Source organism: Protopterus annectens, chromosome 5.part1 (genome assembly GCF_019279795.1).
Source record: "Protopterus annectens isolate FY-2018-M chromosome 5.part1, PAN1.0, whole genome shotgun sequence".
Classification (NCBI taxonomy): domain Eukaryota; kingdom Metazoa; phylum Chordata; order Ceratodontiformes; family Protopteridae; genus Protopterus; species Protopterus annectens.
The window spans coordinates 351,287,325-351,303,386 of NC_056736.1; positions in this window are offsets into that span (position 1 = coordinate 351,287,325).

Sequence of the window (16,062 nt, forward strand, 5' to 3'; positions counted from 1 at the left end):
AGTGACGTCAATCCTCAGCTATTTACCACACTGGTGCAGATTGTCGGTGGCACACACCAACACTATGTGGCGAGCCTGTGGTCATTCTTAGAGTTGCCACCTTTTCGACTGCCCAAAGTGGGACATGTTCTGTAGAGATGTCAGATTTTCCAGGACAAAACATACCTACAGCCGTGCATAGTACAGAACTTTAACCTTTTTTGTACATATAATAGTTTATTCTAGTAACATTTGAATTGCTTATGCTACTTCACATAACATATTGAGGATTCATACATAAAATAACTGTTTTATGTGACTATTAAAGTAAATTAGGAAATAACATTGTCCTAAACTCTCAGGACATTTGCTATGTCTTGATTTTTTTCACAGGACGCAACTACCTACAGAGGGACTGTTACTCGCAAAGTGGGACAGGTGGTGACCCTAGTCATTCTGCGAATATCCGGACAGTTGAGTGGTATGGCATGGACCTCTGTAATACGCTGTTGTGTTCTGGCACAGCAGTAGCTCAGCATTAAAGACTGCAGTTGGAATGTGCTGACAGACAGTTGGGTTTCAGACTTCATACTCCAGACATTAATGCCAAGGTGCAAACTGTTATTCTATCAAATTCTATGTTTCTAAGAGCTATCTTTACAGATTGTCCCTGTTTTTGGACCTTTGTCTCACTTATATTCACGGCTCTGTCCAGATATCTTGCTCACTCAGGTTGACAGGTATGGTCAGTCACGACTGCACACAGTCAGTGTCCCTCACACTTGATCAGGGTTGACCTGTTTACATCAGTGTCTTCCTCACCCTCATGCCGTTTTCCACTTTGCAAATGTGTGCATTATATTCTCCCTCCTACTCATGTCTGGACACGTGCGTCACGGGAAGGTATTTTATCCTGGGTGGTAGGTTATGCATGCCCACTTAGGGCTGGACAGTGTCATGGACCTCCACTGCACATTCTGACTTGTGTCCAGATATCTACTGGATTGGACATCATGTCGTCATACCCATTCTACTATTTACACAAGTTGGTCATCCCATGAGGGATATCCAAAAATTGGACTAGACCAAAACAAGTTAGATAACGAAGATTTTTGTGGCTTCACGAAAACGTGCAGGGAGTTTTACATGCAGGGGATACATGGTTTGTAATTCTGACACTGCCTAGGGTGACAATACCTACTACATATGCGTAAGGGTCACTGTGTGTAGCTGTTTCTGCAACAAACCAGTGGACCAAGTAAGGCTGGATTTGGTGGACGTTCTGGTATGGCGGCAGGTTGTGTGTTGTGGAGGGTATGCTGGGTAGGCTATTATGCATCCAGGTGTGTTGCGTTTGTTATGGCCAGTTCCATCAGGACCCATCTGTGGGTATGTGACGGTGCCGTATCTATACATTTGTCTCGCATATTTCCATATTCATATGTTTGTGGGATTGTGTTCTACACTATGGCCTGTCTGCTTGTCTTGCAACTGTTTCTACATGAGGTTGTGTTTCTTTCCACTTCACCCGCTGCCCCCTCATACACCTCTGGTTCACCTTTTCTGCATACGACACAGTATCGCCTTTGAGGAATTTACCATTAAACACCCACCCCTCACACGCGAATTCCTCACACCCCATAGAGCACTACTTTGGTTGTTAGCCCATGACACGGCCAGAGTTACACATTGACTACCCTACATCTGTCGGGTACCTTTATGGCTGTGTGGACTACCCTGCCATGTTTGCTTTCCACATGCTATACCTCACGCACATAGGTACACACCCATACTTCACTTTCATTACTTGGTTGGTGTATCCGTGTACTACCCGTTCGACTGTGTCACATACACGTTCGGATTATACAGCTGCCTTCCGGATTTTGCCAGCCTGTTCTACTCATTGGTAGGATGGCACCTTTTCCTATGTCCAAGCTATTTCTTACACATGTCTGACTGTTGTGGACAATGCCTCCCCACAGTTGACGGTTGTGTTTCCACCTTTTCAATTGGCCACAGTGTGACATAGGGTTACCACCTGTCCCACTTTGCGATGGACAGTCCCTCTTTGGGCAGTTGTGTCCTGACATGTAATTGTAAACATGGCAAATGTCCTGAGATTTTAGGACAAACTTATTTCTTATATTTTATGTGATAGTTGCATTAAACAGTTATTCTGTATCTGAAATACCTGACTATTATGAGAAACAGAATAAGCAACTAAAATGCTACAAGAATATGCTTTTCTGTAGGCAAAACAGTTACGTTCTGTCCTTTGTACTGGCCGTGGGTATGTGTCGGCCTGTAAAATCTGATGTCTGTATCAAACATGTCCCACTTTGACCATTTGTAAAGGTGGCAACCCTACTGTGACAGTTGCGGTGAACACAGCATATTTTACAGGCCGACACATACCCACGGTCAGTTCGGCAGATAGAACTTACAATTCTTGCCTATATCTAAGCTTATTCTTGTAGCATTTCGGTATCTTATTCTGTTTGTTATGAAATTTATGTAATATACATCCAGTGAAATATGTTTAATGCAACTATTACATGACATCTGTGGAAGAATTATGTCCTATATTCTCTGGACATTTGCCAGTTTTACATGTTTGTGTCAGGACACATCTGCCCACAGAGGGACTGTCGCTCCCAAAGTGGGACAGGTGGTAATCTTGGTCTATGGTACGGATCATACTGTTCCTTTCGGCCTACATGTGTCCGTATTGTTATGGCTGTTGATATGCTCCTTCTGTTTCGTTTATATGTGTATGCTATTTCCTATCACATTTGGTATGTGAAATACGGACATACCTTTTGTGTGTGACTATTACATGGCTTGTGGGATATGATTCAGACATATGGTCACTATATATATCTACATTTCTCCTCATGTATTTTGTTATGGACACATCTGCACAGCTATGTTCCCTCCCTCACATTATGGGTCGGCTGGTGACCCTCTCCATTGGACTGGACGTACCTACTGGCGGCGCACTAACATATGATACGTTTCACTTCCACATGGTATAGCTATGAACACTACGTTGGACTACAGGCACATGGTTTTCATGTCATTTGTTCATGGGTAGGGACCAGTTATTCCCTACCATGCATTTGTGCTTGATTCTTCATTTTCTGTTCGCAGGGACTCTGCTTTGCATATGTTTCAGTCTCCATGGACACTGATAGGTACAATTATTATTGCTGGTGGAATATAATATTCAGCAGTTTAGGTTGCTCCTCGACAGCCGGCATTGACTTGCCTCCCTGTGCAACTTCAATACGCCCCTTGCACTCGCGCAAGTTTCCTATGCACGTGGCTGTGGCGGCTGCGCGCCTACATTAATATGCATATGGCGCGACTACTCCATATATATGCCGCACAGCCGGCGCAAACCTTATGCCGGACTTGCACCAAGTTTCATGAATCCCAGGGATTGTCTTCATGTGGGAGTACAATTAACTGTAGAATGACCCATCTTCCCACATTACACATAATTCTGTCACAGTTATATATTAAATGTGATGATAAGCCACAAAAAAGCAAGTTTGTGGTTGGTTTTAATAACAAACATAAGCTCTATGTGTATCAACTTGAACCACATTAGGCAGATGTAATATTTTACCATTTTAGTGGACTACACAAACCACACATCCCAAGCACTGTTGCATAATCACTATGAATCAAAAACTGTATTACGATGAAAAAGAAAAAAGTCCTTATCTGTGTTTCATCCAAATATTGTACCAAAAAGCCATGAAATCCAACAGAAAGAAAGGAACCAAAGAATAATCCATACTAGGTTTATTGGATGAAGTGCTTTTCATTCGATTAGTAATCAGAACTTCCTCAGATTGAACAACCACTAAACAAGTTTTATCTTAATAAACTTTTCAATTTTAAAAGGCATAAGATGGAACACATCTCATTTAAGCCTGGATAATAACAAGCGTTTAGACAAACTTGCCACATTAGTTTGAGTTTCTCTAATAACAGGGAACATGGACCACCTCTAATATCAGGGATAACCTGGTCAATAGCCCTAAATTTGAAACTATTGGTCTGGTGAGTAGATGTATGCCTAGCTAACGTGTTTTCTAATTTGCCCTTGCTTATACTGTAAATGTATTCATAACTATCTGAGGAAGTTCTGATTACTAATCGAACCAAAAATGCTTCATCCAATAAACCTAGTGTGGATTATTCTTTGCTGCTGTCTTTCTGTTGATTTCATCCATATATGCAATAAGAGACTGCGCAGTCAATTTACATTTGTAGTTCATTGTAAGTGTGATAAAGTCATATTTAGCTCACAGCTGACAAAACTTTTTTTCAAATCTGTTTGTAGTAAAAACAGAGCAGCAACACTACCATTTTTGGATGTGGTACCACAATTTGTTTCCTTTCCGGTATGCATAAATTCAGAGATATCCCTTACGTAATGCTCAAAAAAATGTAACATATCCCAAACCTGGCACCTGCTAAAAATTAAATTATTTTAGGAGGAAATACAAATAACTAGTAAAAATGAAAGAGGAAAGGATTGACATACAACTTATTTGTGTTCCAACTTGACCACAGTAGCATATGAACACTCAGTAGGAAGGCCATTTGCAGATACCATCTACAAAACATTCTGAGACACAATCCGGCAAACAGGAACTGCACTCTGTGACACTTTAACATCTACCACCACATGTTTGAAAATAGTCTCATCACTGGTCTCCAGCCCAGTTCTTCCATGATTTGGCTCCAAGATGCCACAACAGAATTTTCAAGCTCTGTTTTATTAATCATATCATACAATGATGCATTTGATATCCATTAAAAGCTAAAATCATAACAGCTACATTTACAGATACTTGAGATACAGCCTCACTGGTTTGCATCCTGCAACCACCCTTCAGCCTGTTGCAGTACTTCTGCTGTCACAAAGAGTAAGGAAAATTCCCTGGTGTCCAGACCAAATTTCTCTTAGTATGAATACAATCTCAGGTCTCCCCTGAAAAGAAGCCATTTGCTTAGTGGGACTTACCTAGTTAACAAATAGTAAATAAAAGTTTATATATATTTATATCTATCTATCTATCTATCTATCTATCTATCTATCTATCTATCTATCTATCTGTATCTATATTTATTTATTTATTTATTTATTTTATTTTACATTTGTTGACCGGGATAGTCCAACTGGATATATGCCCATTTTCAGCGGAGGCCCAGGGAGAAAAGCTCAAGATAACACAGATAGAACATAACAGATATGAGTCAAACATATTTACAAAGCCCTCTAGTAGGTACTCACAATATAGACAGTGTGTAATAGTATACAAAAACAACATGTTGCAGCAAGCTATTATGAGCAAGAGATGAGTACAATATTAATTTAAATAAGGCATTGAATAAGTAGTGATTAATCAGGATTAGTACAGGGACAAAGCCAGTGCTCTTTAAAATACTGTTTGAGGCCATTTTTGAAGAGACTTTAAGAAAGTTCGAGGGTAAATGAAAAATTATACGGTGCTGCTTACTGTGATGGATTTGAAGTCTTCTAAGACACTCAATCTTACTGGCTGGATTCTGCTGAAATCAAAATCTGGTTATATTTGCATTCACAGTCTGTTGCATACAGAAACTTGCAGAATATACACTGATGAGAGAATATACTTTGCAGCATCAACTTAGAGCAGTAACAAATAACTTTTTAAAATAAACTAAATGGACTAACGTTGCAGCTTAAAGTACTGTTCCACTTTACTTCTCATACAGTACAGATGATGTGAAAGATATAACATTTACCTCGAGACAAATGTGTCTCTACCAATACCCCTAACATAACTGGATTCATACAGATCTTTATATACAATTTTGGTCATGCACATACATATACATTTCATCTTGGTATTCTATTTTGGAGAATTGCTCATCCTGTAGAAACAATACTGATTGTTGCAGATGCTGACACAACCTGCTGACTTAATAATATTATTTTTCAGCTTTTCTTACACTGTGAACATCCTGTTTTTTGTCGTTTGTATAAGAACATCTGTTCTTTTGCCAAGGAAACAGAAACATGTCCTGTTGTTTTGTGTCCATTAAAAACATGTTTTTAAGGAAACAGATTGTCATAGTGTTCTTTCAAAGCAGATTTTGCATTTTTGCTCTTGCATACATCCTGTTTTTAAGTCTGTAAGGGAAAAATGTCCATTCAGCAGATTCCTTATTTTCCAAGCCACGGTCATTTAGTATGGCTGCTGATCACATATTACTAAACTCTGTTTCTGCATTTAAGCAAGCTTTATTTTATACCTTATTTATGTTACATATTTGTAACAAAATTACTTTCAACCTTAAAACCCTGTTGAGCATAATCTTACAATTCCTTCTTTTTATTTTAATGTACTCAAAACACTTTATACTGATATGTATTTTTGATCACATTATATAGAAAACACATTAAGAAACAAAACCTTTAGTCTTCTTTTGATACAAGTCAAAATGCAATTTTACATAGTTAATACAATGATATTAAGTATTACTACCAAAACTAAATGTATTTAAAACTTTTTCTTTTGCAGACCATTCTTTGAAAATATTTTATCAATTATGAGCTGTGTCTGATTAATTTATTCTTTTGCAATTACAGAATTTAATTTATGACTTAGAACTGTTCCATTAACTCTTTGCAACTGTTGAATTAACTATAAGAGACAAGAACCATGTGCTACTGCAAGCATTTAAATATACAGTTTCAATGTCATTTTAACCATCACATTGTGTTTATGTCTCTGAACTGCCCATTAACACCTTGGTAAAATACTGAACTGGGCTTAGATAATAAATATTTGAAAGCAATTATTTTAGTATATTTACACTAAAGAATGTTATGTACATATTAGTCCATTAGCTGTATGAGTACAATATTTTAATATACTTTTAATATAATTTTCCTCTAACTGAGGTAAAACCAGTGATATTACAACTTGAAAAATTACTTTTGAACTTATTACAATGTATCCTGTACAGTATGTATTTACACAGACTGTTTTCTGTTCATGCATTTCAGTCTAGTAGGTACCCTGGACCCATTTTTTTCTTTAAATATGTTTTTTTCACACATATTCATTACTAGACATTAATTTCATTTGTACTGAATTCTTCTGCATTTGTACATACAAAGACTATAATTTGTACTGAATACTTCTGCATTTGTACATACAAAGGCTATAAAGTACATTTAGTCTAATCTTACAAATTTAATAACATTAATATTAAGCAAAATCTTGGAAAAATGTATGTCTCTTTATAAATATCTAGTGGAACTGTCACCAGATGCATATGTCCCATTATTTTAAACTACATACTCAACAATTAAAAATATTCATGCTTTTTTATACTAACATTGTTTTGCCAAAAACATATTAAAATAGTGACCAATCTTGTTCAATTTTTACATATCTTTGCTTTCTCTTGTATAGCTGTAATAAAGCAATTTTAAGCCATCTCTTGTTTTTTAAACCATCTCTTGTATAGCTTTACAGTTTAACAGGTTGTAATATAGCAATAACCCACACCTGGGTGTGGGTAATGCGGGATTTACCCACGGTTGGTGTGGTTTGGTCCTGAGGGCGAAGCCCGAGGGACCAAACAAAGACAACCGTGGGTAAATCTCGCATTACCACCAGAAGTGTTATTGCTATCTATGACATTATTTAAGAAAAGAAATAATTACTTTTCTTAAATAATGGCATTGTATAATGCCTCTTTGCTGCCCTTCCACAGCTGTCTGGTATCCGCGGCAGTTCTGATGTACTGCGCATGCCTAAGCAGTACATCAGAGCTGTGGCCAAAAGCAACGGAGAAAGCAAGATCTCCGTTGCTTTTTACTGTTTTGCTATGTTAAATTGGTTTAACATAGCGAGACAGCTTTAAAATAAGCAACAGAGATGTCCGTTGCTTATTTTAAAGCTGTCTCGCTATGTTAAACCCATTTAACATAGCGAAACAGTAAAAAGCAATGGAGATCTTACTTTCTCCGTTGCTTATTTTAAAGCTGTCTCGCTATGTTAAACCCATTTAACATAGCGAGACAGGTTTTATAGAAAAGCAACAGAGAAAGCAAGATCTCCGTTGCTTTTTACACACTGTGTCGCTATGTTAAAGGAGTTTAACATAGCGAGACAGCTTTAAAAAAAGCAACGGAGATCTCCGTTGCTTTAAACCTGTGTCGCTATGTTAAACTCTTTTAACATAGCAAGACAGTGTGTTTTAAAAGAGATTTATACTAATGGAAAAAGTCCGGGCGACCGCTGTACAAGTGTATATTCACCTTTTTTTGGAGAATATATGGCACTGTGACTTTCTTGAACTAGTCTCACTCTGGATTTTAGACGTCTAAAAAACTTTACTACTGCAAGTTGCATAAACTGGAATACTTCTGTTTAGGATTTACACATACGTACAAATGTTAGTTACTGCAATTTGACTGAAGTGACCCTCTGCAGGGCTTACCATCACTCCCCCTGTGTTTGAATGCAGATTTTAGGTTCAAATGCAGGCTAGCTTGCCATTGAAAAATTATATGGTGCTGCTTACACATATTACTAAACTCTGTTTCTGCATTTAAGCAAGCTTTATTTTATACCTTATTTATGTTACATATTTGTAACAAAATTACTTCAACCTTAAAACCCTGTTGAGCATAATCTTACAGTAAGGTTAGATGGAAGTGAATTCCAAGTTTTACCAAAGACATTGGCAAACAGGGAGTCGCAGGCTGAGTTAATGGCTTTGTGGATTTGGACCAACAGTTTATTGGATGATCGTAGTTGCCTTGAATTACTGTATGGCTTATGATAGTTTTGAGTGCCGGAGTATTTTCAGGGTTGTACAGAATTTTATGTGCTACGATAAGCAGATTGAACAAAAGTAGGCTAGGCAGTTTGGGTCTATATTATAATATTGAATTCTACAAAGATCGAATGTTATAATATCAAACCCTAAACACCGAAATCCGAAAACATTGAACAGTCAGAATAGCAAATTTTTTCCCAGGTAAAAAAAATTGCTATTCCGAGAAACATACACACAACACAAACACACAAAAAACAGCAATCCACACACATACACTTAAAATCCTACATCTAAACCTAAACTAAACTTTACATACACTACTAGCTATCCACTTACCTTAACCCAATCCTATCCCTGAGGTCCATCACTATCGCACACTCACCTCACCCGCGCCCTAACCCTAACTCACTTAACCCACCCCTAACCCTAACCTACACACAACCGCACACTTACCTGACCCGTGCCCTAACCCTAACTCACCTAACCTGCCCCTAACCCTAACCTACACACAATCGCACACTTACCTGACCCATGCCCTAACTCTAATGTCCACACAACCGCAGACTTACCTGACCTGCTCCCTAACCCTAATTCACCTAACCCACCCCATAACCCTAACCTACACACAATTGCACACTTACCTTAACCTGACCCCGTAACATTCTAACATATCAAATGCTGAAAACAACGAAGCCACAGCAACGACCCACCAAATTCTTTCCCTGGGAAGGAATTCAGTTTCCTGCACCTTCGCTGTTTTCAGCATTTGACATTACAAGTTCGATATTATAACATTCGATCGTTGTAGAATTCGATGTTATAATATAGACCCAGGCAGTTCTAGCCACATGAAAAGACTGAGGTTTTGACAGTGATGTGTCCTATATGTTGAGTCTATGGCAAATTTGGCAATATGGTTGTAACAGTGAGAGAGCTTACTAAGTTCAGTTTTGCTCAAATTGGAGAGCATGGGGGAGGCATATAGAAGGGTAGAGACTAGGTGTGAGTGGGCAATTGCAGTCCTATCTAATGGAGTTAGAAAAGGTTTGCTTCTATATAATGAGCCAAGCTTATTATTAATGTTTTTTTCTGGTTTTATTAACATGCAGATCAAATTTGAGATTATTGTCCACTATCCTAAAAGCTTAGTATGATCATCTGGAGAGATAGAGGTACCATTGCTGGATGTTACGGAGAAGGAATATGGGGTGGATCTACTGGTGGGGGTTAAGAAGAGCAGTTTAGTTTTGTTGGGATTTAACAACAGACAGTGATTAGAGAGCCAATTTTTAACTGTGTTAAATGTGTTTTGTGTTAAGGTTTGCAGGGGAAGGAGGAGGAGGTCGTACAGATCAGGGCAGAATCGTCAGCATATTGAAGGTTGCATCAGGGATGACAGTATGAAGACTGTTGATGAAGATAGAAAAGAGCAGAGGACCTAGAATAGAGTCCTGAAGAACACCAATGGTGAGAGGTAGCAGGGTGGACAGTTTGCCCTGCTATAACACAGCCTGTTGTCTGCCATTCAGATAGGATAGGAACCACTGAATAGCATGGATGGATGTCCATCCATCCATTCATCCATCCATCCATCTACAACCCCATTTCCCCATTTTTGAACATAGGGTTGGAATATCACTTCAACAGTGACAATCATCTAGAGCCAATGTTCGCACCGTTGGGTGACTAGTCCTTCTGCGGCACATATATGGGTGCATGTTGCTTCATCAAAGAAGCAAATATTGAACTACAATGTATCAAGCACAAATGCTCAAAAATCAAACTAACACAAAGTATTCTACTTTTTTTACAGGGGGACTAAAACTTCTGACCCCCCCCTCCCCTGTTAATTATATGTACCAACTCTGAGATCACTCTACATTGGGAAAATAACATACTCCATGATCCCCACTGTACTGTGCTGTTGCACAGAAATAACAGTCAGCCTGTGCAATAAGCTGACTTTTGATATGGATCTGTTGTTATAGTTCGAACAGGAGCAAAGTTGATGTTAAGAATATTGATGTAAAAAACACCAAAATACGGAACATCAACATATTGTGAGTGGTATAACCAATTGCAATCAAAAATCTCAGGGAAAGGGAATCAATGACTTGTACATGTTGACCATCTGTTTCTGGCAACCAAACAGATGTTGATACTGTGTTCATACACACACAAATATATATATATATATATATATATATATATATATATATATATATATATATATATATACACACACACACACACACACACACACACACACACACACACACACACACACACATTAATCTGACAAGACTATATCTTTGAATCACTGTTTCATCACTGTGCAATCAAATAATCAACAAAACACCATTATCTGGTTTGCAAATCAGAAATTGTAAACAGCTATAAATCTAAAATCTAAATGAAAAATCAGTGAATTATTAATATAATATTAATTTGGAATCTAAATTACTAAAGATTGTAAGACTGCAATTGTAGACCTGAAGTAGTATTTCTAAAAGTATCTTTTTAAATTTTGTATATGTATGAATTAGTCATTAAATCAGCTGTTTACAAGGCAACTATGTAGTGTATTAAACACTGGAACATGAATTGCTATTCAAAACTCAAGTTTGGAAAAGACACTGCAGTGTGCATTTTGGGGAAAGGCATATGCTAATTAGCTGTGTGGTGTCCCTTGGAACTGCCTGCAGTAAAGCATTTACATAGCATCTCTTGGTTGCATAAAGTAGCACATTCTCTCCTGGGCAGTCATAGTACTGAAGGCTGTGTTCATCCATTGTTGTAGAGGTTACTGCTGGTAAGTTGAGTTATCAGGTAGTATTAGTAGGTGTGTCAATGTGCGGATGTGAGGAGCTGCATGTGTAAGGGGATGTATAAGTACATGTTAGCCTGGGATGTTGCAGTAGTGGGTGTAGTGAGGAGGTAAGTTAGGTCTGTGTGTATGTATATGGAATGAGAGTGTGTGTGTGTGTGTGTGTGTGTGTGTGTGTGTGTGTGTGTGTGTGTGTGTGTGTGTGTGTGTGTGTGTGTAGGGTAGTTTCAGATGGCTGTCATACTTTCACACATCCCTAGACTAATGAGAAAAGCCTGCAACATTGGGGTGGGGGACAACTAGTTACAAGGCAACAGTTTAAAGATGTGGGTTGCAGGGGAACAATAGCCACCAAGGAGAAGTCTAATGTCATGGGTTTGGAGGACACTAACCCCTAGGGATTACTCTAAAGATGTTAGACAGGGGGAACTAGCCACTAGGGATACCTTTAAAAACATGGTGGGGAATTCACTAGCCCTCAGGAATAACCTTTATCATTGCACCTTAATGGGACTTATACATAACATGTGTTGGGAAGGACTACTGTAGACCTGGTAGAAATGTAAAGAAGTAGACCATTAGATACCAGGAATATTGTATATAGCATGCCTTAAAAACACTTAACAAAATGAAAAAAAATGTGGTGGGGGAACCACTAAGCATCAATGATAATATAAGTAGTGTGTGTCAGAGGCCCTAAAATTGATTCCAGCACTGTACCGTCCCACTGATAACATTAGCCCCCTGTGCTACCACTGGATATGAGAGAAATAATATAAAAAAAAAAGACATATCCTTTCCAGATGAGTCATCAGATGAGCCTTCAGCATTAACCCATGGTGCTAACTGATAAGTTAATTCAGTAAAGTTTTTTAAGATATAAGGGAAATCTTGGGTACTATTCTATGCCCACAATGATTTGAGACTTATGAGGGAGAGGGGCAGGTAACATTAAGCATGCCTCCCAACTTTAATAAGCATAAAATCTAGACAAAGCCAAAAATAATGGTGGGACAAAATCAGGGACAGATTTTATTTATTCTTCCTACAAAATTAGAAAGTCACTAGTATAACAGATTTTGTGCCACCATGCATTCACGAGGCACTCCTCAGTATGGAGAAAATCGATATATGTGCAGTAACAGAAACCTGGTTTAAGGCTCCAGAGAGCACCCCAGCACTACCAGGCTACAACTCATACCATACATTTCGGCCACAAAACCCAGACTGAAATACAAAAGGCGGGGGAGTATACATATTCATCAAGGATACCCTCACCTCCAGGTTAGTGCTGATGCTTCAGAGATCATCCACGTGCAACTAACAATGGGCAAAACTGCTATTCAAATTATAGCTTGCTTCAGATCACCCACCATGTCCCAGGACCCCCACTCCGCATTCCTGGAAACACTGGGAAACATAAAGGTCCTACCAAACACCCTGATATTGGGTGATTTCAATTATCCAAACATTAACTGGGAGAACTACTCAAGTACAAACTCCCTTGCCCAACATTTCCTAGAATTTATAAACTCAAATGCCCTGGATCAACTGGTCAACACCCCCCACCAGAGGTGACAACATATTGGACCTGGTCCTTATCAACATGGACGACCGGTGTTCTACACCAGAGGTCAACCTCTCACCGGTTAGATCTGACCACAAATTAATCACTCTGGATATCCACATTCCACCACCACCCCCGGTCAAAGAAACCACTGTGAAAAACTTTTCAAAAGCAAACTTCACGTTACTTAAGACCGAGTTGGGAAGTTTCAAAGCCCCCATGCTAAAGGACAATGCTGTCCAAGCTGCAAAATCCTTTACTAATGCACTCTATGGGCACCTACAAGAATGCATGGCTCGTGCTATCCCAAACAAAACCAAGACTCACTCTTCCAAGAAAAGGAAACCAGTCTGGTGGACCCCTGCCATAAACAAGCTATACAATAGAAGGAGGAAACTAGTACAGAAAAGAGTAAAATCCCAAAAAGAGAAGACATCCCTGATCAGTATCAGCAAGAAACTATGTTCCCTCATAAAATCATCCAAGGCTAGCTTCGAAAGAAAAATTGCCATGGACTCCAAAGATAACTACAAGGCATTCTTTAGCTATGTCAAAAATCTAAGTGGCAATTTTCAGATCTGCTCAGATTTAGTGCAGAATGGCACAAAATACATTGAACCGACCGATATAGCCAACATCCTGGCAGACAGGTTCAGTGCAAACTTCACCCCCCCACCCCCAAAAGGGCCCATAACTATGCCAGAAGACTGTAGTGCCCCTGAAATCACAGACACTCAGGTTAAAACAGCCCTCTACAAAGCCAAAAACACAGCATCAATGGGACCGGATGGTGTCCCAGGCTGCGTCCTACATGAACTTAAAGATGAACTAACCCCTCACCTAAACACACTGTTTAAACTCAGCCTCTCCACAGGCTATGTGCCCACAGAGTGGCACACAGCAATGGTTATTCTGCTCCACAAAGGTGGAGCCACAACGGACCCTGGGAACTATAGCCCTATAAGCCTGACTAGTTTGGTCTGCAAAGCTATGGAGCGCATCACCATGGATCTCATTAACAGAGACATTGGAAACCTCCCAACACTGGACCCTACCCAGTTCAGCTTTGTTAAGGGCAGATCATGCCTCCTAAACCTGGTGGACTTCTTTGATACAGTTACCAAGGCTATAGACGAGGGAAAGGTGGTCCACACAGCCTACCTAGACCTTGCAAAGGCTTTCAACACCATTCCCCACTCAGGCATTATAGACAAGCTCACCAGCCTGAACATAAACCCCTATGTCATGAGATGGGTTGTCAACTGGCTCACGGACAGAACCCACATGGTAAGAGTTGCGGGAGCTAGGTCTGACTATAAACTGGTTACAAGTGGCGTTCCCCAGGGCTCAGTCCTAGGACCCCTCCTGTTCAGCATACACTTCTCAGAGGTACAGGCAAGCACAGGAGGACTATGGCTGACCAAGTTCGCAGATGACTGCAAACTAAGGTCTATAATTGACTCTCCGGCTGACCCAGACATCCTCCAAAAGGGTCTCACTGAGACAGATACCTGGTGTCAAAACCATGGCCTCAAGCTAAATGCCAAAAAGTGCATAGTCATCCTCTTTGGAAAAAACAAAGTACCCACAATCTACCACATAGGTGGTAGCCCCCTAAATATGGAAGACGTAATAAGGGATCTGGGGACCCAGGCAGATAGTAACCTCTCCTTTGATAATCACATTGCAAAAGTGGTTAGAAAATCCTTCTATGTGGCCCACCTAATCACAAAAGGGTTTGCATCCAGATCAAAAGAGGTCAGTGGGCCCCTCTACACATCACTCATCAGACCCATCATAGAGTACAATACCCCATTTGGGATGTACCTTACAAGACACCTACAACAACTGGAAAGACCACAGAAGTACCTCACCAAGAGGATCACTGGCTTCAAGCAGATGCTCTATGCAGCTCGACTGAAGAAACTCCAGCTGTACTCAGTTGCATACCGCCTAGTCTGAGCTGATATCTGCCTGACATACAAGGCTATGTCCAACCCAGAATTGATGGACATGGTCCACCTAAAGAAAACAATATTCCCTTGAGCCACACGCTCCAGGGATCTAAACTTCACCACAACAATAAATAGGATGTGCTGGAGGGATAGATTCCTGTCCCAGAGACTTCCCATGCTCTGGAACAAGATTCCAATCTACATTAGGCAGAGCTCCTCGCTAACCCTCTTCAATAGAATCCTTGATGAGTGGATGGGAAACGGAAAGTTTACCCCAGGGATCACTTCAATGGCTCTGCTGGACAGAGGCACAGGGAACTAATCTAAGGGGGCGGCGAAAGCCAACACATTCCAGCTAGGCTTATAAATGCTTTCAGGCAGATAGCCTAGTACCTACCTATGACCCTATGAACCTATAACAACAATTCAGAGACATGCAAATTAGTTCATAATGATGTCTGTCCTGATGACAGCTAATTTGTCTCTGACTATACTAGTACCACCCTGTGGAAACAGGGCCTTTTTACCAAGTATCTTAACATGAGTGATGGGGTACTTTCTGAATGCTCAAACAAGATCTGTAAACAGTTACAAAGCAAAACTTTTGAATGATAAGCCATCAAGTATACAAGTCTTACTTCAAAATATAACAAACTCAGACTTAAGAAAAAAGTCATATTGATGATTTGTCTTTGTAGATATTGAAAGTAACTCATGTCAGCTCCTTCTCTTCCTGCTTCTCTTTTCAAGTCTAATTTACATGCTTCTGCTGTGATAGTGCTTATGTATTCATTACTGTATGCCACCCAAGTTCTACTGAATTAAGGTTAAAAAATGAAAAGGTTCAGTAAAACTGATAAGAAGGAATACAGAGA